This window comes from Argiope bruennichi, chromosome 10 (assembly GCF_947563725.1).
Source record: "Argiope bruennichi chromosome 10, qqArgBrue1.1, whole genome shotgun sequence".
Classification (NCBI taxonomy): Eukaryota; Metazoa; Arthropoda; class Arachnida; order Araneae; family Araneidae; genus Argiope; species Argiope bruennichi.
Genome location: NC_079160.1, coordinates 55922969 through 55948015, shown reverse-complemented (window position 1 = coordinate 55948015; position 25047 = coordinate 55922969). Strand labels below are relative to the sequence as shown.

General features: G+C 28.6%; 1 non-coding gene across 1 annotated transcript; it reads left to right on the top strand.

Moving 5' to 3' along the window:
* Window positions 1-8195: 8195 nt before the first annotated feature.
* On the top strand, window positions 8196-8268 carry Trnar-ucg (transfer RNA arginine (anticodon UCG)). Its single transcript has one exon. It is a non-coding gene; the product is annotated as a tRNA-Arg (tRNA).
* The last annotated feature ends 16779 nt before the right edge of the window (window positions 8269-25047 follow it).

Below are 25047 nucleotides of genomic sequence, written 5' to 3'. Positions count from 1 at the left end.
AGTGTTGGCACTCTAAATGATAGAAATGCAATTTAGAGCATTTAAAAAATAATTAGAATTTTACTTAATTAAAAGTTAAACTGAAATTTTGGCGTTTTTCCACGATAACTTCTGAAAATGTTATTGCACAGAATAATTTTTACACAGTTTCAAAATATTAAAGCTAATTTAATTATGAATTTAAAAAATCTGCTGGTTCAAATGAATTTTGTATTAATGTTATAAAGTCATAAAAATGAAAGAAGCAAAATATTTGTATAAGAAGTGCAACAAACTTCATAATTGTAAATGTAAATTGCAAAATGTGAAAAAATTAATTACACAGAAATTAAGTGAAGGGACTGTTAATAAAAAACAAAACAAAATTAAACCTGAAGAAAAAATGTACTTGTCAAAAAATTCTCAAAATTAATCGAAATAGTATTCATAATTTCTCAAGATATATAAAATTCTAATTTGAAAATAGATATATTAAATTAAAAGTTTACTTTTTGATGATGTAACATCTAATATATTTTCATAAGGATTACCTATTTCATTAATTAAAATTCCTAACAATAACTTACATTCTATGAGATAATCTTTAAATAAGAGTATGGTTTAATATATTACTTCAAAGTCTTTTATAAATCAGAGACAATGCATTTATTTCTTCATCCTAAGTGAAATACAAAATATTAAAAAGTTTGAGATAAATGGTATGAAAAATGCTGGTCAAAAACTTTTAAAGTATAGTTTCTTTGACTAGATGGAAAAGGAAGCCCACACCGTCACATTTTGCAATCTCAAAAATGTCTTCTTCCTTCTAATTAAAACCAAGACACATAGAAAACTAATGGACTAAATTTCGAGGTTATTTCTACGAACAAATGGAGCGAATTAAAGTCCAAGATGACTCGACAAAATATCCAACTTCCCCTTAAGTCTGCGAAACACATGTCCCGTCTTCTTTTCACTAATGTCCACTATTAGAAAAGGAAGAAGCAATCCCAAATGAAGCTCGCCGCTATGTTTCAGTAAGGCAAATGAACCAGTAATGGATGAATGCTGGCACGATTTTTGTTAGCCTTATTCTTTCAAAGAATGAGGATCCGGATTTTATTTCGGAATGTGAACTCATTCAGGTTTAATTGGGATATCAGTTTTTTGTGTAGAGTTTGCACTTTGCCAGTTGATGTTATAATAAATAAAATTGACGTGCTGTATCTGAGTAATGTTTTCGTCTCAAGGAACAGGCATAAATATTCTTTTCCGATTTCATTTTCATTTACGAAAATAAATGCAAGAATTTGTTTTGTGTGAAAATTGTTATCTGAAAAAAAGGTAAGTATACATTTATTTTCGTACTAATGAACAGATTTTTAACTTTGATGGTTTCTGGTCCCAGAATGAAATTTTTCTCTCAAATGGTTTCTATTTGTTTTGCTTAATATCTCTTATTTGTCTTAACTGCTAATGCATAGTAACTAATTCCGTGCTAAGGTTAAAAATTTTACCTCCGCCTTTTAAGCCTAGAAAAAAGAATAATACATTCATTTTTTCCAAATATCCTTGAAGATTCAATTTACTTGATTAAGATTTTGTTGGACTTTGAATAAATGCCATTGGAGATGAAAATGGAAATTTTAAAAATAACTGGATAGAAAGATACAAAGAAAATTCAATGTTTTCTTCCCTGTTTTCAGATTTTTTTAATCCACGTTTGAGTAGAGATTTGATATATCTGACATCAAGTCTAGTGACATGAAAAATTATATAGGAATCAAAATCGAATGTTCAAGTTTTCAATAATCAATATTTTTTAAGAAAAAATAAGGATACTATTCCTTTCGGGAACTCCAGATTTTCGGCAAACACAAATATTATAGATATTCCAATAGAGCCAAGATTACAGTTGTGATGAGTAGTTGCTAAGAAGTGATGAATTATCGGAAAGATTCTTAAAATTTTCGTATGATTGTCACTCAACGGAATTGTTGCAAATTAAGTACAGTTTCAGATTAAAATAATAAATTACGCTGCTTTTTTGATATGAGAACTTTACACTTTTAAAGTTTTCATATAAAATAGTATAAATATTGCGATTTCTATAAGTTCAATTAGTTTTATAATTCCATGCTTTAAAACCTCTGAATGATTTTTCTTACCGAAAACACAGTGCAATTGTACTTTCATATGATCGTGAATTGCCTTTCATTCCTAGATTTAAGCTATGTGCCCGAATAGGTCCGAGACATGGCTTTGTCGACCAAGAAGATTTCGACCGATTCTGAGCTTATAGGACTAATACAATACATTTAATCTTCATGATTTGTATGAAAGCAGATTCTATAATTTTAACAGTAATTCAATCATGTATATGAAAACTTCAATTAATGTTCTGTTCTCCTAATTCCACACTTCTTTGAGGTTGGCAATAAAAAAACCCATCCAAGTAATACCAATAGAGTGATGAGAAGTGATCATTGTGACCAACCTAAGTTTATGCGCAGTAAAGGGGGAAAACATGACTGGCCTCCATTTCCTGGCATTGTGTAAAGTGATCGTGAACCAGTCTTACTGGATGGGAGATATTTGGAAGAGCGTAGAATGCTGGTAATAAAAGGAAATTCCATGTTTCTCTACTTTGGATCCCACTTCTGATGATGTGAAATGGTAATGGGTAGCGGATTTAACATCAGTATATCAGACGGAAACTAGAATTTAAACACACCAAATAAATATACAATATAATGTGAATGATATGAAAATTGAATACATTTCAATCTCAATCAAAATAATTTTATGGACTCACTATAAGAAGTAAAACACAAATCTCTTTTAGATATTAATTTACATTATAATGAGAAATTTTATTTTCTAAATAAATTACATTAAATTGTGTAAGCATCCATAATCTATCATTGCTTATAACTTGTAAACACAGTAATTTATCTTATGATGCGTATTTTTAACCTTATGATATTAAAACAAAACAGAAAATTTCCTTATGCATGACTAGAATTGATCGGCAGGGCAGTCTTTCTAATGTTATTTCGGAAATTTATTTATAAAACATCGCCATTTACTACTTTACCAATTAATTACCATTTTAACATGCAAGCAATAATCTTTTCAAAAATAAACCGTCACAATTTGAGGAGCTAATAACCAATCGGTTAAATATATGTCGCTGTCAATATTTGCGAAAATGACTTCCTCGACTTCCCTCGCTGATTTTCAGTAGCTTTCTCGCAATTTCATTCTGGTAATAATTTGAGGCAAAAATCTCATTATAAGTTCAAAATCTAGTTTAATTTTTCACAAGATTCTTATTAATATGGTTATCAAGTTTATTTAAAGATTGCTTTAACCCTTAACTGGGGACGTGCGGTCTGCGAGACCACTAGCGATGGATTTTCTGCCACCCCTATTCTATTTTTAGCTCAATTGAATGGATTGACCCGGTAGCTTCCTGTTTTATGACCTTGAATACACGTGCACTTTTTCAACCGATTTCAGCAGATGTTTTTTAAAATAACTCAGTTCTTTCTTCAAGCGCGATCTCTAAGACCGCATCTCCCTGTTAGAGTCCCAGTGATAAACAAGGCTTAGCAGATGGCGCTAAAACTTGGGCCCCTAAATATCATCCAGTTTACTTATTCTTTTATGAAGCAGTGCTCCAGACACTTTTTAATGAAGAATAAAGTGATTTTAGTGATAAGGATAATTGTACAGAAGAGTTTTTCGATGAGAGTTCACATTCAACTGATTTTGATATGTATGTTCAAAAATAATTAATTTTTCTAGTGATAATGTATTTTGAAAAATTCATAAAATATAATAATATACCAAGAAATATATATACAGAATTTATAGGTTGATTTTTATACTAGTTGTTAACCTGTATATTTAAAATACCCTAGAAAACCGTGCTATGAAAGTCACACAAGACGATAAAAAAAAGGGCCAATTTTACCCATTGTCATTTTTTTTTATTTTTCATATAATTGTTGAATTTTACATTATATTGTCTTCTATATACCTTCATATACTGTAAAAATAAACATGATTTAAAAAGTAAAATGTAATATGCTTTTTCAAGAATATTATTTATTGTAACATGTAATTTGAGAAGAAAATGTATGTTCCAACGCATTTACTTTTTTCAATGATAATATATTTTAGAAAATTTCTAAAACATATCTATATATCAAGAAAAATATCTGAAAAACATATTGGCAGTTTTTCAGACTAATGCATTCATTAGAAATTTTAATTTGAGTGTAAATGAAATGCGGTCTCGTAGACCGCGCCTCCCCAGTTAAGGGTTAATGCAATTATTTGATGTTACAGATAATTTATTATAAACTTGCACAACTCTGACTGTTATGTTATAGATAATGTATCATAAAAGTGAATAACCCAGATGTATTTGTATCATGTTATTTTTCTTCATATCATAGGAAATTTTGGAAAATGAATACTTTTCGTTGAAAGATGTGATAAAGAATACAGCAATTATTCTAAAAACCTGATGTATTAAAGGGTTATATAGCGAAGAATACGAATATTTGTAATTAGAAAATACAAATTTCATCCTATATGGATTTACTTCTCATTCAAGAAGTTAATTTCGTCATATGATCTTTTTTTATAAAATATAAATATTAGCATTGAAACATATAATTTTATATCAAAAATATTATATTTTCATATTAATTTTTTAAAAAAGAATTCCATTCTGGCCCCATGAAATTTTTGCAAAAAAAGTATTTGCATTAGTTAACTAGCCACCTTTGGTTACCAGCTGGTTCGCCTGGATTAATGGCCGCTAAAAATTAAGCGTTTTATAAAACTATGTCTTAATGATTTCCTCGACAAAATATTTTTGCATTACTAAAAATTTAAGACATGAAATATGCACATGCCATTATGAAATACCTTTCTAGGTAACTGTGATATGACTGCTATTTATTGTATTTAATTAATTATTTCTGGAATTATTTAATTAAATAATCAAAATATGTCAAACTTCAATACTTTTACTCGACTGTAACTTATCTTCATCTTGCAACTGCTGAAATAATTATTGCAAGAAAGTATTTTATATGCCAGCTTAAAGCATATATACTTATCTTTTCAAAGACATTGGTTTAAGCATTATAGGATACATTGTTGATCCTTGTTAGTGTAAATCAAGTAATATTACTCAGTCCCACTTTCATGAATGAGGGAAATCTAGTAGGCTAGAGCGATCAGCTGGTTACGATGATATTTGTTAGATTTCATTTCAGTCAAGTTGTGAGATATAATTTCGTGTTCATGATTCCCTCAAATTGTCAGATATTAAATAAAAGTTATTTTAATATATTCCATATACTCCGTTCATTGTGTAATTGACCTCCCCAATGGAGACCAGATAGCTTACAGGTTCTTAAATAATTACAGCACAAAAAGGCTTTATATCTTGTTTAAAGTGTAAGTACTTACTTTTTAAAGACTCTGGTTTAAATATTGTAATCTGTATAGTTTAACTTTCCTAGACTTTTAAGTCATTCTATTGTGAAGTACGGGATGACATTGAGTTACTTCCCTACCGATGAAGGAGTTCTAGTATGGGGAGTGAATCTTCAAGAAGATTCCTTTCCAAGAAGAGTTTCGGGCATGTCTACTAAAATTATTATACAAAACTTTAAAATATCTATTAATCTTGAAAAATAGGCCATTAATATTTTATCATTTCGTAATAAAAATATGATATGTAAAAATTAGATTTGATTCTAAGTTGTACTTTTATATTAGATTCTATCATTAGGGGGATATTCTGATCTGGAGTGAGAATCAACAGTTTATACAAACTATTTTAATAGATGGGCTTGACTAATTTACCTAAGAGTAATTAAGGCATTTCCAAACGAGTAAAATTGTACTAAAATATAAATAATTTATTTCACTTTGGAATTCAAAAAACACGTCATTGCATGACGAAATAAGAGTGCGGTCTACTTCAGTCTGTAGAAACAGCACTCTCCATGCAGTGCAACGTTAGATTGCTCCAATATCTATCTATCTATATTTATCTATGTCTATCCATCTATGTATATCTATATATATCTGTATCTATCTGTCTATCTATATATAACTATGATTTTATGTTTGGAAAGAACAATGTCTTACAGAAAGAAGAAAAATACAAAGTTTGAAATACTATAGGCAATGCGAAATAAATCTTCTGTTATATAAAATAAAATGAATTTTCCGATTTGCTTTCAAAATTTCAGGAAAAACGATTTTTCTACTATTGAAGATAGTATAAATAGTTTTTGAAGGCATGAATGGCAACTTCCACACTTTATCATGCACTATAAACATAACTCGATTTAATAATGTGCATTTGCATTTAAAAATGGATTCTTAATCAACTGATGCCTTCTTTCAGTTTTCTCCATTATTTAAATTAATAATTTCCCTTTTTTCATGTCTAAAATCAGAACTAACAATTTGCTTTAGCAATCAGCTATTTACTATAACCTGACAGACATATACTTATTAGAATTTTAGGATTTAAACAATAATTAATGCTAGGATGAAGTTAGATCATGATGCCTACCTGTCATACTTATATGCATGATTTCACATTATGTTTGCTGAATGCTAATATTTAGGCAATTATGATATCACACCATTATTGAATACATTCCAGCATTCAGTAATTTTTTTTCATCGCATCAATATTCTCTGCCATCAATAATTTTGCTTTCAGCAATTCAGAATTTAATTCTCATATTAATGAAGGAAAAACATCAAAACCTGCCATTTAGAAGACAGAAACCGGATTTCTTTTAGTGATGAAATGCACTATTTTATTTATAATTTTAAAAAAAAAAACATCCGATTATACTGCTTATCTGAGAAAATAATAATAAAAATAGAATTATAAATTAATATTGTCTTCTGTACCAAAAACACGGATACTTGCTTATCAAACATGATTCCACTTTTGGGCAGAAACTAGTAAAATTCTTAAATTCTGCTTGAAAAACAGAAATCTGTATTGGACTTCTATTAAGTTTAGTTATATTAATGTCCCATTTTAAAGCAACACGAGGGCTATTTGGGGACGAACCTCGTAATTTTGAACCACGGTCAGATGACGAGAATGACACCTGAGCTGGCACCCCCTCTCCACACCAGCGGAAGAATGTTTATCATGATGAATTTAACGTGCAACAGACCCCCTTACACGACGGTTCTTTGGTAAAATCGGGTCTCGAACCTGAATCCCTACCTTCCACAAGCCGAGACCTTAACCCCAGGCCACCGCGGCCCCTTGGACTTTTATTAAAATTAAATTATGAAGCTGTAATTCTCGTAAGAAATTAAAGGGGCAGGAATCATGCAATTTTGATTCAGAAATGCAATATTTCTTTTGTAACAAAAATTGTATTTTGTAGTACTAATGAAGCAATTCACAGCAATTTTCAGTTGGAATTCCTCTAACAATGTATAGTAATGCTGAAATTGATGCAAAAATAAATTTGGTGTTTCACATTTCTTTTTTCTGGTATCAGCTCATTGTTATATATTTTAAGGGTACTCCAACCGGGTTACTGATTATGATAAATTTCAGTGTTAAATAATGGATAGGATTATGGCTTTTTTAAATAAAACAATTGTCTGTAGGCATAAATTTATTCTCGGGATACATGAAAGAATCTAATTTTTGATATAAGTAACAAGACATAATATTTTACGAAGTATGAAAACAAAAGAGACAAGCAAGAATATTTTTTAATGATATACATAAATTTCCAAAGATTTTTATTTATGAGTTAGTTGAAGTGAAAACTGAAACGTTGCCTGCTAAGGGATAAAAATCCTTCATCGGATTACAAATAAGGGGAAAATGTTGAAGTGCGATAATAAGTAAATCATGAAGTTTCTTGAATCAAAATAATAAAAATAAAATATGGAAATGTCAATTATAGATTCATGTATAATAGTCAAATAAAATGGCAATCATTAGAATCATGAAGTATGTGAGTGAAGAAGATTTTACAAAATATTCAAAACCAAATTTAATTCAAATTGTAACCAAAGTATTTTAAATCAAAACAAAATACTCAATTTACAGAAATAAATTTCTTTGTGAAGATATTTACCTTGGTGTGGGATGTATCTTTTAGACTCTTTCCTTTCTTTCTTGGAGTGAAGTCCGCGTGGCCTAATGGATAAGGCGTCTGACTTCGAATCAGAAGATTGCAGGTTCGAGTCCTGTCGCGGACGGAAGGGTAGTGATGGATTTATTCCACCAAGCTTTTCTATTTTTCCTAACTGCAACCATTTCGCATTCAGGGGATAATAGCCTTTGTTTCTGTATCACTTACCATTTATATTCGTCTCGTTACTTTATTTTTTAAGTAACTAAATATACAATTTTATTACTTATGTTTAGTTTCTTTAAAACTTTTACTTTAATTTTATTATTTACTTTTATAGTTACTTTTATTAGTTACTTTAAAACGTTTACTTTTATTAGTTACTTTTTGTTATTATGCTATCTATTATTAACGATAGCTTTCAATTTTAATTTTCCTTACTTTGCGTACATTAATTAATATTTAATTCTTTACAGGAAATCAGGCATATTCTCTATAACTTTTTAACAAGATTAACTTTGACTTCCGAATAAAAAACTTTCTGACATCCGAAATTGCAAAAATAAGTCTAAGAAACAATTTTTCTTTTAAAACCAATAGACACAATTATTTACATTTTTCTCTTGAAAGAATAATAATAATAATAAAAAAATGATTACTTAGAGATAGATCCAAGGATTTTTTTTACAAAAATAAGATTAAAATATCATGCATTTATTTTAGTATATAAAAATTAAATTAGAAAAGAATGTGATGTATTTGTCTCCATCCATAGTCGGTGACATCACTCGCAATCGAACGTCAATTCCACTTAGTGACGGCAACTGGCAAAGTGCAAACTCTGCCCAAAGAACAGATAGCCCTATTAAATCTGAATGAGCTCACAACCATGAATAGAGCCCTTTCCAGAAAGAATGAGGCTAACAAAAATCGTGCCAGCATTCTTCCATTACTGGTTCATTTGCCTTACTGGCACACAGCGGCGAACGTCATTTAGGGCTGCGTCTTCCATTTCTACTAGTGGGCATTAATGAAAAGAAGACGGGGCGTCTTTTACCGAGCTTAAGGACTGGGGCGGAGGTGGGGGGGATATTTTGCCGAGTCATCTTTGACTTTAATTCGCTCCATTTGTTCGTAGAAATAACCTCGAAATTTAGCCCATTAGTTTCCTCTGTGCCCTGGTTCTAATTACAGGGAAGGAGACATTTTCGTGATTGAAAAGTGTGACGATACTGGCTGCTTTTCCATCAAACAAATGACCCTGCTCTTCAAAGGAGTATGGACAATATTCTTCATGTCATACTGTATCTTATTTGTCAATACACTTTGCACGGCATTTGGAGAAGAATAAATAAACCCTTTATTGAATAAGTTTTGTTGAAATTTTTCACTCAGTTTTTTTTTTTTTCAATAAAATTTTGAAACATTGTATTGAATGAAATGAGGGAACATATTCTGAATGTTTCATTAAGTATATTCGGTTTCGTGAAAGGAAGAATATTTCCAGAAATGCATTGTAAATATTTACTAATTTTTGTCTATGATGATAAAAGACAGTTTATTTTCGTTACGTTCTGATATTAAGTCGTCGATATCAGTATAAATATTTTTGAGTAATTTAAATATTTTAAATAAATAACCACAATATTTAAAATCTAAGAAGTATGGAAAATATTCTTCATGTCATAGTATATCTATCTTGCAATACAGTTTGCATGGCATTTGGAGAAGAATAAAAAAAAAAACCTTATTGAATATGTTTTGCAAAAAATTTTCTCTTAATGTTTTTTTTTGAATAAAAAGTTGATACATTGTATTGAATTAAATGGGAAAAAAATATTCTGAATGTTTCATTAAGTGCTTTCGGTTTCATTATAGAGAGAATATATTCTAAAAGTAACGAGCAAATCCTAACTAATTTTAATCTACTGTGATAAAGACAGTTTCTTTTTGTTACGCAATGACATTAAGTTGTCAATGACAATGTAAATATTTATGAGTAATTTAAATATTTTAAATTACCAATCGCAATATTTAAAATATATGGAGTATGGACAATATTCTTCATTCCATAGTGTATCTAATTGGCCAATACATTTTGCATGGCATTTGGAGAAGAATATAGAAATCTTTTTTGAAAAGATTTTGTAGAAGATTTTCTCTCAATGATTTTGAATAAAATTTTGAAACATTTTATTGAATGAAATGGGAAAAAAAAATATTCTGAATGTTTCATTAAGTACATTCGGTTTCATTAAAGGTAGAATATTTCTAAAAATAAAGCGTAAATATTTGTTAATTTTAGTCTACTAGGATAAAAGACAATTTCTTTTTGTTATGTTATGATATTAAGTTGTCATTTCCAATATGAATATCTATGAGTAATTTAAATATTTTAAATAAATATCCTCAACATTTAAAGCGTAAGGAGTATGGACATTATTCTTCATGTCATAGTGTATCTAATTTGCTTATACATTTTGTACGGCATTTGTAGAAGAAAAAAAAAACCCTTATTGAAAAAGTTAGGTAGAAAATTTTTTCTCAATGTTTTCAATAAATATTGTATTGAATCAAATGAGAGAAAATATTCTGAATGTTTCATTCAATAAATCCGATCTCATTAAAAGAATATTTCTAAAAGTGAAGCGCAAATATATATTAATTTTAGTCTACGGTGATGAATACTATTTCTTTTCGTTTTGTTATGGTATTAAGTTTTCAATGCCAATATAAATACATATGAGTAAATAAAATGCTTTTAAATAAATAACCACAATACTTAAAATGCAAAAGCATTGTCCTTGAACAGTTTTTATAAAAGTAAATTACGCTACAAAATTGAGTATATATCTATTTTATTTTTACATAATTAGGCCACTTAAAACGTGACAAAGAGTTCAATTGTGGGTTTTGAGAAAGATGACATTAATTCATCATACGGACGCAATATGAAAAGCAATAGCATTCATATATTTTGAAAGTGAAACACTAGTCTGATTAAATGTCACACAAATATTTAAGACATCTTTGTATTTAATTTTTTAAAAAATGTATCTTTTTGTGTATTTAATTTTCAAACAAAACTCATTGATTAAAATTTGTTTTTGTCCGTTCTTTTGCATTTCATTTTTATTTCATTCAGTTTGACTTTGCAATGCATAAAAACATTACATAATAAATCTTGCGCAATCTATCTTGTTTACCTTTTGAATAATCACTGCTCCTTAATTAGAGAACAAAACAAAACTGAACGTGATGAAGCCTTTGAAGTAAATTTATTTTTAGATACATGCTATAATTTTTTCTAGGAAAACATTATTTTCGTAAAGTTTACTTGCCTTGAATTTGTAAAGAAGCATTGGCATTAAAGGAAATAAAAAAGACGCCGGTACATAATTATAGTTTTTGTTTGTAATTACTATTCAGAAAAAAATAATTTGCAATGAAATGATCTTATGTATTTATAATTGCATCTTTTCTATTAAATTGAAGTATTCGGTATACGAGTTATAAGATTATCAGCTTATCCTTATGGATGATTCAAGGAAAGGAATACTTTATTTTTTTAAAAAGGAAACTAATCAAATTTTTATACTACTTTTGCAGTCTGTGTTTGTTTAAAACTTGATACAGAGTTTATTAAAAAGTAATATTCTCTTAAGGAACATGACACATTTGGATATTTCGAATTAGAGCTTAGTTTAACGGATGGAAAAGTCAAAGTTATATAAAATTTGTATATAAAGGGGTGAAACAAAACTGGTTTCTGATCAATTATTATCTCGCTGATATAATGCCATGTTCTTTTCAATGTGAATTTCGTTTTTCATTTTCTTCTAGATTTATGATGCAGAGATAAAACACATATATCTATATTTATTTTTAAAAATGGTGGGTGGGTGGGTGGGTGGGTGGAGGAGTTGCATGTGTGTATGTCTGAAATATTTGAATAAATCTATCGCCCTTGCAACTCTAAAATTTAGCTGACAGTTGATTTTCATGACAATTAGCTTTTTAAGCGATATCTTAGGGGCGAAGAAAAATGAATATGAAAAATTTAAAGTTATATTTTTTACTTCGTTTTCACATTTTTGTTTTGTTTAATTGTGGTTTTGAATTGACTGGCATTTATATGTGCGCTTGTGTGTTTTCGCAAAATTAAATGCTTCGATGGTAAGTGTAGAAAGCAAGAAATAAGTTTCCCACTCCAGAGGGATCTAGAAGGCATTCTATTGGATTAAATGGAGGTAAAATTAGAATTAAAAATATTTTAAATGATGTAATTGACAATTATTAAATAAAAAAAATATTATAAAAATTTGCCCCTAACTGCCAATGTGATATGCATAAAATTTAATATTATTTATATTTGCTAAATAATATAAAATTTTCCAATATGCCTTCCCCCTGTTCAACAATGTGCTCTAATAGCAAAACCATATTCTCAAAACTGAGTCTGATGGAATATCAAGAATATGACGTCGAATGTTGTCCATTATATAAAGGACAGATCCTTGGCATTTGCTGGTACACATTGCTTTCAGGAAACCTCAAGACCAAAAGTACCAGGTTGGATATTGGGCAAATGATGAGACCATACTATTGAAAAAATGATGATGGATTGTCTGTGCTTCAGCGAAATGTTATTTCAGGAATTGCTGTATACGACAATTAATGTAAAAAGATGCACCACTTTGCATGGAAACTAAGAAGTAAAGGCATCCCCAATGTTGAAATTATGTTGTTACAAAATACCTCAATATATATACCACTGTACATCAGTATTGCTGACCTGTAACGAGACATGTTTTGATTGCATTTGTTATTACCTCATCGAAAAAATATGGTCCAATGATAAAGGTAGTCATAAAATCACATCATATTGCCACTTCTACAGGTTCCAACAGTTGTTCCTGGATAGCTTAAGGGTTTTCTGCTGCCGAAATTCAACATTTGTAAGCATTGACTTATCCTTCGAAGAAAAAGTAGGTCTCGTCTAGCCACAGAATAATCCATGGCCAAATGAGGACAACCTCCATGCCAAATGAAGAAGATGAAGTGCAAAAATTTTATAAATATCTGAGTTGCCATCCTGTAATAGACACACAAGCTTGATTTTTATGGATAAAAATGCAAAATCTACCATATGAGTTTTTGTGGAAAGGAATACAGCAAATCCAATATGAGAGAAACACACATATGAGCACTGACACTATCATGCAGTTTCTCATTGTTGGCTTCATCTACTGCAGTGGCCACATTTTCTTACAATTAAAAAAGTCCCTTTTATAAATTTTTATTTAAAAATAAAATTTCCATTGTATTTATATATTTAATTCATTTTTGAGGATCATTATTTACTATAATACTGATTTGGTAGTATACATTTATTTCAACTAAGTATATATAAAGGCAAGTGAAGAAAAGATGAAAAAAATAATATATTTTTAATTAATTTAATTTGAACTGAGAATTATCCTTAAAAAATATTAGTAGTCGATCCAGAGCCACTAAACCAAGCATGCTAAGGAAAGGGCCGTTGCAACCACATTCATTTTCGTATTTCAATTTATATGAGTAAATTTTTCTTGTGATTGACATGGAGGCTTAATTATCTTCTTGTATTTTTTCCCTCCTGATTTTAACATACGTGACAAAAGATCTTATTATAACTTCTAAATTAATGAAAGAAGATTTTCTTGTTTCAGAAATTTTTCTGTTCTCTTTATTTATTTTTCTAAGAAAATAAATATGTTAATTCTTGTTTTTTAATTACTGCAGATTCAGCAACATTTTTTCTCTAATTGCCAAATGATGAGTTTTGTAAGGAATCAAAATGTGATTAGAATTAAGTGAAAAACTGATTTTGAAAAGGAATATTTTTTAATAATTTAATTAAAAATAAAACCTAGCTGATTATAACAGTTTTATATTATCAGGGGAAACGCACGCAAGAAAATTTAAGAAATTTATTACTTTAAAAATTTGGCGAAAAGAGGATTAGGAAATTACACTTTTACATTTATGAAATAATTTGAAAACTTTTAATAACTAAACGATTGTGCATAAAAACGTTTCTTTTCAAGAATAAACGTTTCTTTCAAATGTTTCAAATTCAGGAATAAACGTTTCTTTCAAACGTTTCAAATCCAAGAATAAACTACAGTTTAATGAAATAATACAAAAGTGAACTGTGTCAATATGAGTAAACAAAAAGTATCAGAAACAAAAGTCAATATCTGAAATTAAAACTGAAATGGTAGTAATTCAGTTCCGAACAGCTCAGAGGAATAAAGAGCGTCAGAATATGATAAGCTAGTTTTAGAACTGCAAATATTCATTACAGTACTTCAAAAACATTAGATAAAAATTTAACACTGAAAATAAGCGGTTATTCATATACCATGTCAAAACAATCCTATTATTTTCTATATAGAAGAAGAAAACTCATTGGGTCAATTTTGTGAAAAGATCGAAACTGATTTCACTCAGTATCACAAAAGATTTAGTTCATAATACCCACATCTCGTTTTCGAACAGTGTGTCTTCCTTCAACTGTAAAATCCTGTTTCTCTCGAGAAGAAAATCAGAAATGAAAACTGGTTTCTTTGTTTAAAGAGTGGAAAAAGTTTTTTCTACCTCAGATGCTCCTGTTACTTTAAAGGAATGTATTTTTTCTGGTTCTGTCTTTATATAAAATAGGGGACTTTCAGTTTACATTAGATATGCTAGACATGCTCCAGACGCTCGGCCATTAAGATTATTAAAGAAAATAAGGGGAAAAAATGTCTTTCAGGTGGGTAAAGATAGTTTATGTTGCTGTAAACCCCTGTTTCCAATCGTTAAAATCGTGATTAACAATAAACCAAATGAATAAAAGCTCTTGCAATATTTCCATGATTTCATTATATTAAAATATATATCATTTAATGTAGTTTATTATAATTTGGTTTTCGAAACAATTTAGACTTGAACCAACTGTATATTACGAAAATAAGCGACGGCGTCCTGCCCTAGGGGTAGCGCGTCTTCCCGGTGATCAGGGTGTCCCGGGTTCAAATCCTATTTTGGGGATGGTTGTTCTTCCCCTGGTGTTCTATCTGTGAGGTGTGTGAAAGAGCCTCCCTCCGTAAAAAGGGGTTGTGCGACGATTGTTTAAATGTCATCTTCATATGAGTTAGAAGTCAAATTTCTGCACTCGTGTGGTCAGGGGGGTTTACGGCCACAAGCTACTGTACAAACACGACTTAAAATCGTTGACTTCGTCACCGGGCTAGTATATGGCAACTGCATAAGTAACAACAACGAAAGTAAACTGCAAAGATAAAAGAAGGGGGTTTATTTTCAAACAAATTCTTCTTTTATGATTTGTAAGAAATTGGATAAACTACTGATGAAATTAATTTTGTTAAAGAAAAATATATCTAACGGGACAAAAAATTTCGTATAGTAAAATTTATAGTTTAAGTGATATTTTCTTGAAATATGATATGAACAAAACTAAAATAATTACTTTCTTAAGCAGGAGTATGGTATTTTAGAACTAACTGAAGAATATTTAGTAATAAATATGTAAAATATAATTCTGAATTTAAAAGCTAATATTCCTAGTATAAATATCACAATAATATGAAGATCGCTAATGAATATCATATAATTAATATTTAATTCAACATTTGTTATTGTAATGGTATAGATAAAAAACAATTAAAGGTGGGATTAATTTAAAAAAAACATTTAGCTTATTAAATAAAATGAAATTAATATGTTTATTAATTTAATTTATTAATAACTAGTTAAAAATCAAGACATATCGTTAAAATTTGGGATAAGAAATTAAAAATTTGGAACTTGTTTTCTTATAAACTTTTTATGATAAATTTCATCAATCGTCTTATGTTGTTTCGATGGCATTTGCATTTCAAAATAGTTACAATGATACATAATTATTAATTAATTTGATACTTTAAACCAACTTTTTTGACTAAAGTATTTGCTAATATTTTTAGTGGCTTTCTAAAGTTAAAAAGCACTTTTAATCAAAGATGATTTAATAACTTTTCATGAGCTTTTGAAAAATGAATATTTGTAACTAAATAAACTTTTTACTATTTTCGAAAGGGTTAGACTCACAAAGACTTTATCATAGCGAATTGGTTATTGTGGTATTTAGTCTCAAATATGTTAATTTTCTCATGGGTAAGTGGAGTTCTTTATGCAAAGTAATATATAGATCGAGTAATTAAAAAGAATATAAATTAATTTATTTTAAATTTTTTTGTAATCGTAAATTAATATTGTTACGAAATTTCCGGGTTCGTTTGCATAGTGGGAGTTATATGGTGTAAAGAACGCTCAATCACCAGGCGGCAGTAGAAAATAAAAACAACGACGTTTATTTACACGAAGAAACACAGGACAGCACAAAGACGACAACTATATACAGAAGAGAAGACGATTATCTTCAGCCGAGACTAGCTTCACTCCGTCGCTGCTCCGCTTATCACTAGAAGGCCAGTTCTTTACCATCGATTCCGACTACGACGACTCCACTGGTCCACGACTACTCTGCTCTGCTCTGTCGCTTCCGACTACTCCTCAATTCTGGTTCACGACTACTCTTTCTCTTCCGACAACTCTTCGACTCCACTGGTTCGCAACTCGATTCACCACTGCCCGGAAGCTGCGGGTGCTTCCTTTTATAGGTCTCAGGAGGCGGGGTTAGTAGCCTCTCAACCAATCAGGAAAGTTCGAGGCGTATCTCCATTCCTACTGGACGGAACGGGAAAATTCTCAATGTTTCGGGTATAATCTATTTTGGCGCAAAAGTCGCCAAATTCGTCATCAAGTCGCCAAATTCGTCATCAAGTCGCCAAATGGTCACCAAGTTTGTTTCCAAGTTCTGGGATCTCCTATGGAACCCACTATGCTGGGAAGCCGCATCAAGGATTCGTAACAATATTAAAATCGCCCTTTTACTATAGTAAATTTGAAGTAAGTATTAATTAACTAGCCTGTTTAATCCTTTATTATTCGTAGCTATAGTAAAAGATTGTTGTGACCTCTGCAATTAATACAATTAAATTATGATAGTTTGAATTCCGTTATTCCAATTCAATCGAGAGAGCACTATATGGTAATTGAGGGCTTTTCCACGAAGACAGCCATTTAGGTTGTTTAAAATTCGCCAAAACTTTGTCATTCCAAGATTTACCACTTCATCACTTTTAATGACACATGCGTCGATTTTATTTTGTTTAAAATGTTAACATATCAAATATTTTAAAAAGTTAACATAACAAAATATGTTATCATTAAAAATCATATTCGAATCTTCCTGAATAAAAATTCAAAATTCATAACATATCAAATATCTAAATATATTAACATAACAAGATATGATATTATTAAAAATCATATTTTGATCTTCCTAAATAAAAATTTAAACTTCGTAGCTTTTTCAGAAGTACATTAATGGATTCAAATGGCACAGAATATAATTGTTTACATCATTTAAAGTATTTTTCAAAGTCGAAGTAGATATTATCTTTAACGGATTAGAAATAAGTCATTAAATGCCGAAAATTTCTACCCTAAAACAAGATATCTTAGACCTAAAGTGATAAATAAACTGGAAATTACCCTAGTATAATTTTGTATTTCCTAACACTAAATCTTCAATAGAATAATATTATAATCAAATATTTTCTGATTTTTGATTCTATTTGCATAAAATTAATACCAATAGTAAGATATTTGTCTCAGTTATTATTGGATTAAAATTTTAAGATACTCATTTTACTGAATATTGTTTAGAAATTATAATTTTAAATTCAATCTCACAAAGCTGGAAGGCATGTTTCGGATTTCTCAGATGTGCCTATTCCATTTTTCATAAATGCGCATCTAAAATTTGAGCAGCATATCAGGTGGACTGGCGGAGTTCTCAAATATTGGATCTGAACTTCTAATATGAGGGGGATATTAAAGTAGATTCATCTGGTGCTGAGCAGAGAAATTCGCAATAAAAGTTGGATCTTTTAATATTTTATTCCAGATTCAAATTTCAGAAAGAGCAATTTATGGGCATACGTATATGTTGAACTCTGATGCTTTGAAGCAGCATTTTGAAACAGAATTGAAATATTAGAAATCCTTTTGGATGACCGTAGAAACCTGCGAATCAGTTAGTGTAAGGCACATGAAATGAGATTGTAAAATGAGAAGAAAGAGGACAGGGTTGCATCTCTATTTACGTCATAAATGTAATTATTTTTTTAGACTAAATATGTCACGGTGGAAACCTAAAATTGCTAAAAAATATTTTCCTATTGCCTTTTTAACTGAATTTAAACTCGTTGGTTGAATATGCTGTTTTAAAACAAATTTTAGAATTTATTTAATTTTCTATATTTCAAAAGTAAAACTAAATGCTTCCTTTCTTAATAATATTTTCAAATGAATATCATTTGAATTTTGATAATGAGCGTAATGACTACAGAAAAATAATTAAAACAGATTTTCTTATTACAATTAATTAGTTAAAATAGGTTTAAACTCTGAAGCATGCTTTTCTAAAACAAAAATTGAGTATTTGTAGAAAATGCATTATTATCTTATTTCATTAATACTATTCTAAAATATCTAATAGTGTTTGTCAACAATTAATATCTAATTGTTGTAATTTATCTAATTGTGTATATACTGAAAGTAATACAAAATGCCTGATTTTTTTAAATATAGTTTTATAAAAATATCGTTTGATATAGAGCATAAAGATTACAGAAAAAATAAAACATTTACTTAGTTAAAAGAGTTTTATATTCTGAAGCATTCCTTTCTAAAACAAAAATCGAGTATTTATAGAAAATGCCTTACTGACTGATTTAACCATTATTATTTTAAAATAGATCTTAAAATTTATCTAATTAAGTATATATCAAAATTAATATCAAAAGTCTAATTTTTTAAAATTATTTTCATAAAAATATCGTTTGAATTTTTGATGAAGAGCTTCAAGACAACAAAAAAATATTTAAAAAGTATTTCGAAGAATTTTTTATTAGAATTAATTAGTTAAAAGAGTTTTAAATTTATGAGCATGCCATTCCAAAACAAAATTGAGTACGTGTAGAAAATACATTGCTACCGTATTTAACAATTACTATTTTAAAATAGATCTTAGAATTTATCTAATTGTGTATATGCTAAAAGTTCCTTATTTTTTTTAAAAAAGTGCCTAGACTTCGTGCCTTATTTTTTTTAAATCTACTTTCATAAAAGTAACGTTCGAATTTTTGAAAATAAACGTAATAGCTACAAAAAATAATTTTAAAAAAATTAAGAATTTTTTTTATTAATATTAATTAAATAACTGAGTTTTAAACTCTGGAAAATGCTTTTCTAAAACAAAATTGAGTACATGTAGGAAATACATAAATTCATGTGAAGTAAGATATAATTTTAAAATGCTGTTGAAATAACTGCCTTTTACGATTACATACTCTACTCGCAGAGGACGAGGTAAACATAAGGTAACGAACTTAAAGCGCCAATCAAAGATAGCTAAATTTGCATAAAATTTTACCAATCAACACTTTTTTATTCAAAAATTCCTTTTTAAACTAAAAAATATCTAATAAACAATTTTATTAACCAATATTTTAAAGATTCAAAGATATTTAGGAACACATTGATGATGATTCATATATATATATATATATATATATATATATATATATATATATATATATATATATATATATAAAACTTGTATTTCAAATGTAATTCAAATAACTTAATAACTTTTAAAATTATCTTGAAGATGTTTTAAATTCACTTCAAGATAAATTTGGATTAGTTTAGAAACTTTGGATTTTATGTCGTTTTGTGTAAAAATAAATATGGAATACGTTTAGATTATATGATAGAAAAAGTAGACTGTCTCAATTAAAGCTCTAAGAAACATATATTTTTTTCAATGAGCTACAGTAGTTTGGAAAAATTTGAAAATTTCAGAAAAAGCAATTTCATACAGCTAGATCAATCATCATTACTGATTATTACATACGATAATGTCATGTTGCAGCAGATTTCTGAAACACTGAAATTATAATTCCTAATTTTGTAATTTCTTTAAATGATTCTGAAATGTGCAGAGTTAGTTTGAGAACTGGAATTTAAAAGAATTTTAAAGTCAATATTCTTGATATTTGTTTAGCAAATCCTTTTCCACAATTATTGTACTTAAATACTTTTAATGTTTATTCTGAAATTTACGAGACAGATGTAAAATATATTTCAAATAGTGTTAGTTCAATTTATTTTCTAAAATACTTTATATACCTAAATATATATTGTTAAAATTCCACTAATACTGATTTATGGGAAAAGTTTTAAAAAGATAATAATTTCTAATATTATTGTTGCCATAAACTTCCCGTATTGCTTCTAAAAGGGAAGTCTAAACTGTGAGCGTCTTTATATTCGATAAATAATTGCGGAATACGCCAATTACATGTTTTGCTTTATAGCATGAGACATATAGGAAATCTAGAAAAATCTGTTTTCTAGTATTCCTTCAATTTTATAAATATATTGATTTTGTTCTAGAAAATTTTATTCTTAAAATAAATTTTTTCAAATTATTATTTTTTATTCTTAGTAATAGCTGAAATATTAAATACAAATCATTTTTTTCCTTTATAAGTTGATTATTCTGAAATTTATGTTACTACACAAAATATAAATTCATTGGAAAAAATTCAATAGTAAAAAGTAACTTTTTTGACATCGGCAAAAAATATGAGCTTATAGTTTAAAAATGAATTTCATGTGAGAACGCTACAAAATTTTAAAATAAAGTATTATAAAACAATTAATTTATATCTTCTTATATCATCAATAAAAATAAATGCAAAAATATATCTCAAATTATTTCTTTATAATTTAATTTTTTTAAATGTACTTTTCAAATTATAATTCTTTTGAAATTTATTTTATATATATTACTAAAAGTAATACTAAAAGCGAATAGCTTCTAGTCTTCTGTTCTATAATATAATAATTATAGAATAACTCGTTTTTTATAGAATAAATATTCTTCGCATAATGTAGTAATAAAAATTCATAATTTTAAGTTTCATTTCAAAGATATTTTTTTTAAATACAAGTTTCTTCTAAGACCGTAACAAAATATTAAAAACATAAAGAGAGAGAGAAAGAAAGAAAAGATCATCATACTTAATCAATGGAAAATATATTCAAAAGTTTGATTCAAAGTATTTTTTGTCAATTAAAATTATTTATATTTTTTTTCAATTTATATTTATGTTAAAATATTTTTTTATTATTTATTATTGATATATTAAATACGAATTGGGCTTATTCTTCTATACGACGCATATTCTAAAATAAAATTTTTTCTGCATAATAAATTTTCCTTTTAAAAAACGCAATAATAAAAAACATAATTTTGACTTTCATTTCAACAAAAAAAATGAGCTTATAGTTTGAAAAGCATCTTCATCTAAGAGCGTAACAAAAATATGAGAAGAAAAGATAAAAGAAGAAGAAAAATGTATCACCATAGTTGATCGCCCAGAAATACATGCAAAAATACACTTTTCTGCATTTCATACTACATTAATCAATACACATGATGCATTTCTTGACTTGCTCGCTGATGCAAAAGAGATACTTAAATTTTCCTTTGCGCCTTTTCACTCTGCCTACAGGACGTAGAATGGACTGTATAGAAATTCAATAGCAGGGATGCATTAATGAAAGTGGAGGCAATGCGACGAAAAACAATGGTGTGGCGCACTCTATGGATCAGAAGATTTTTATTTTAGGAGAGAACCAGTCTGCCCATTTTATACCATTGAATATTCAATGGCCACTGTAAGCCGAGATCGTAAAATTTGTTACATCTCTCAATGTACTGGAGACAAAAAAAAAAGAGTATTTGTATGCTGGATTTTAGATGCTTTTTCGACGCAGTAGATGATGCGGAAAAATTCCAGACGATTCAGACTTTTCTTTTCAACGCAGTTTGAATAAATAGAAATACAGAAAAGCTTTTTCTATGTATATTTTTTCTTTGACATTGTCGTGTCTAGATGCTATGTGAGAAAGGGAAGTTATGTTTATAAATGAAGTAAAGATGCATCGTGGAAGAAATTTAATATGATTACTATTTGAATAATAATTGATTTTTACTTTTTGGAATTGAAACTTTATTGATAATTAAGAAAAATTTGGGTTTGTGGTTTCTTGTTTTTGTCTTTCTACAGGCACCACCATTTCTTAAAAAGCTACCAAATACTATACAAATAAATATTTGAAATTAGAAATGTGAACATTTTATGAAATTTTATTTTGAATTTTAATTAATTAAAAATAAAACCCAGTCTCGTGGTTTATCCTCAATTTTGGCGGTTTGTTGAACATTATGGATTGGAAAATTTCATCCAATCCATAATCTTCGAAACTATTTTTGAGCAAAAGTAATTCTTATATAATGTAAAGATTTGAAAACGAATTGCCTTTTTAATACTGTCATTTTCATCTTTAACTAAAAGAGGTGCACGCGTTTCTCTGAGAATTATTTAAAAGGAGTTGTATTCAGTTATTGTTGGTTGTTATTTTTGAAAATAATCAAAAATAAATAAATTATTTTTATATTTATTCAGAGTAAAGAATTAGTGGTTCTACAATTCGGTAATGCTTAAACCATCTTTGCATACGTCAGAGTTCCATCCAAGACAGACTTCTACTTCAGATTCAGAGTTTTTACTTCATTCCATATAAGTCAGAGTTCTAATGTTCAAAGCCTGTTTAAGTCAGTATTTTAAAGTTTAGAATTCAATCATAGTACTATTGCAGTCATTGTTATACATTTCGTAAAAAGTTTTATCTTAATTATCTATGAGCCAGAGCTCTAGGTGTATGTATAAGAATTGCTTGACCATCATAAATTTTCATGTTTTCATTTAAATTTCATTTTTAATATGTCCCATCGTTTTTACAAATAAAACTTATATGACTTAAAGTGATATAAGCAATACTGAAGAATTAGTCGTCTTATTGGCATCCGTTTTAAAGCAACACTAGGGTTATGTGGGATGAACAACATAATTTTGAACGGTGGTCAGACGGAGAGGACGAGCCCCTGAGCAGACACCCACTCTCCAAACTACCACACCACACCATACCATACCATACCAGTAAAAGGACATTTGGAGCGGATGGATTTGACGTGTGCCAGACCCGCTTGCTTGAATGTGGATTCTGGCCTCGAACTTCGAACCTACCTGTTTCGAAGTCGAGACCTTACTACCAGCCCACCGTGGCCCGGAGCGATGCACAAGAATAAAATTATTTAAAATGTCATTAGGTAGTTTCTTTATATTGGGTACAAAAGTGCATCCCGTAATTTTAAAATGATATGCGTTTATTGACATATTTGATTTGGAATATTAACTAATATTTTTTTAAATCGAAAACAATAATTTAAGTAAATGTTAGATTATGTTTTTAATAAAAAATAATTTCATAATTCTAAAAGGCTAGTTGTCCGAAAATCTGTATTCAATTCTCCTCCAAATACTGTTTACTGTTTCTCTTCTTCTATAATATATATATATATATATATATATATATGTGTGTGTGTGTGTGTGTGTGTGTGTGTGTGTGTATAAGTGTAACACTTAAAAGAAGTTTAAGATAATTTATAACTGTTGGAGACTAATATTAAAATTATTCCAATTTTTTAATCAAATTTAAAACTTTCTTACTTTTTCGATTTAAAATGAATAGACATTATTCATACAAATAATCCCAAAAGAAACGCATATTTATCTAGTAATTGCCTATTTCTTATATATAATTTTTTTAATACATCATATATTTTGCTTTATCTGAGATTCCCCGTCTTCCTTGTCATTTATTCGTTCTAAACTGGGTCGAACAATTTCCAATAGTCTAGACCTATACCTCAGCACATTTAAATGCTCGGAAGCTTAACTTTTCCTCTCGAAAGTCGTTTACCAAACTCAAAATTCTCCCAGCGTATGAGCTTAACCTAGTTCCCGGGTAATGTCTGAGATTTCCTGTGAAGGTGCTCATCTCACCGTAGCACCTAATTAAGAGTAGGAGTATAGACTGTCAGACAGCCATGGAATTATTACTGATAGCTAAGAATCTCCAGAATTATTAATTTTAAGTGATATTACTATATTTCTAATAGTATATTTATTAATGTTTTACTTTCACTGCTACTTTTCGATGTTTTGCAATAACACAAAATTAAATGTAATTAAATATTTTTGACATCGTGTATTTCTCAAATCTAAATGTGAAGGAAAAGTAACGGAATAAATAATAAATATTCTTGTTAATTTTCTTTTTTTTAAAAAGATCTTCCTTCTATTAATCTTCATTTTGTTAAAACATTTTTCATTAATTTACATGACGTATATATCTTAAAAAGCGAGAATATTTCCCACATATTAATTTTGTAAAGAAAAATACCTAATATGTAATTTAATAATTTTATTTTTTCTAAGCTTTCAACGGATTTGCTTAATAAATTAAAGATTAAGTTAATCTAAATATGACTTCTTTAAAATATTTTCTTAGATTCAAGCCTAGTTTTATATTTAACAAGAATTACCGAGGATGGATGTCTTGATATTTAACTGTGGTAAGATAGGAGATTCAACATGGCACTAAAAATCCACTTCTAGACTTAGATGATCCTGATTCTGATATGTAACGAAACGACGATCTTCGGATAAAAAGACTTTATTATCAGGACATTGCAGTTTCCAATTGTTACAGATTTAATTTCCTCCAGATGACGTTGTTGAACCTCATCTATTAATTGATGTAAGTCTTGCTT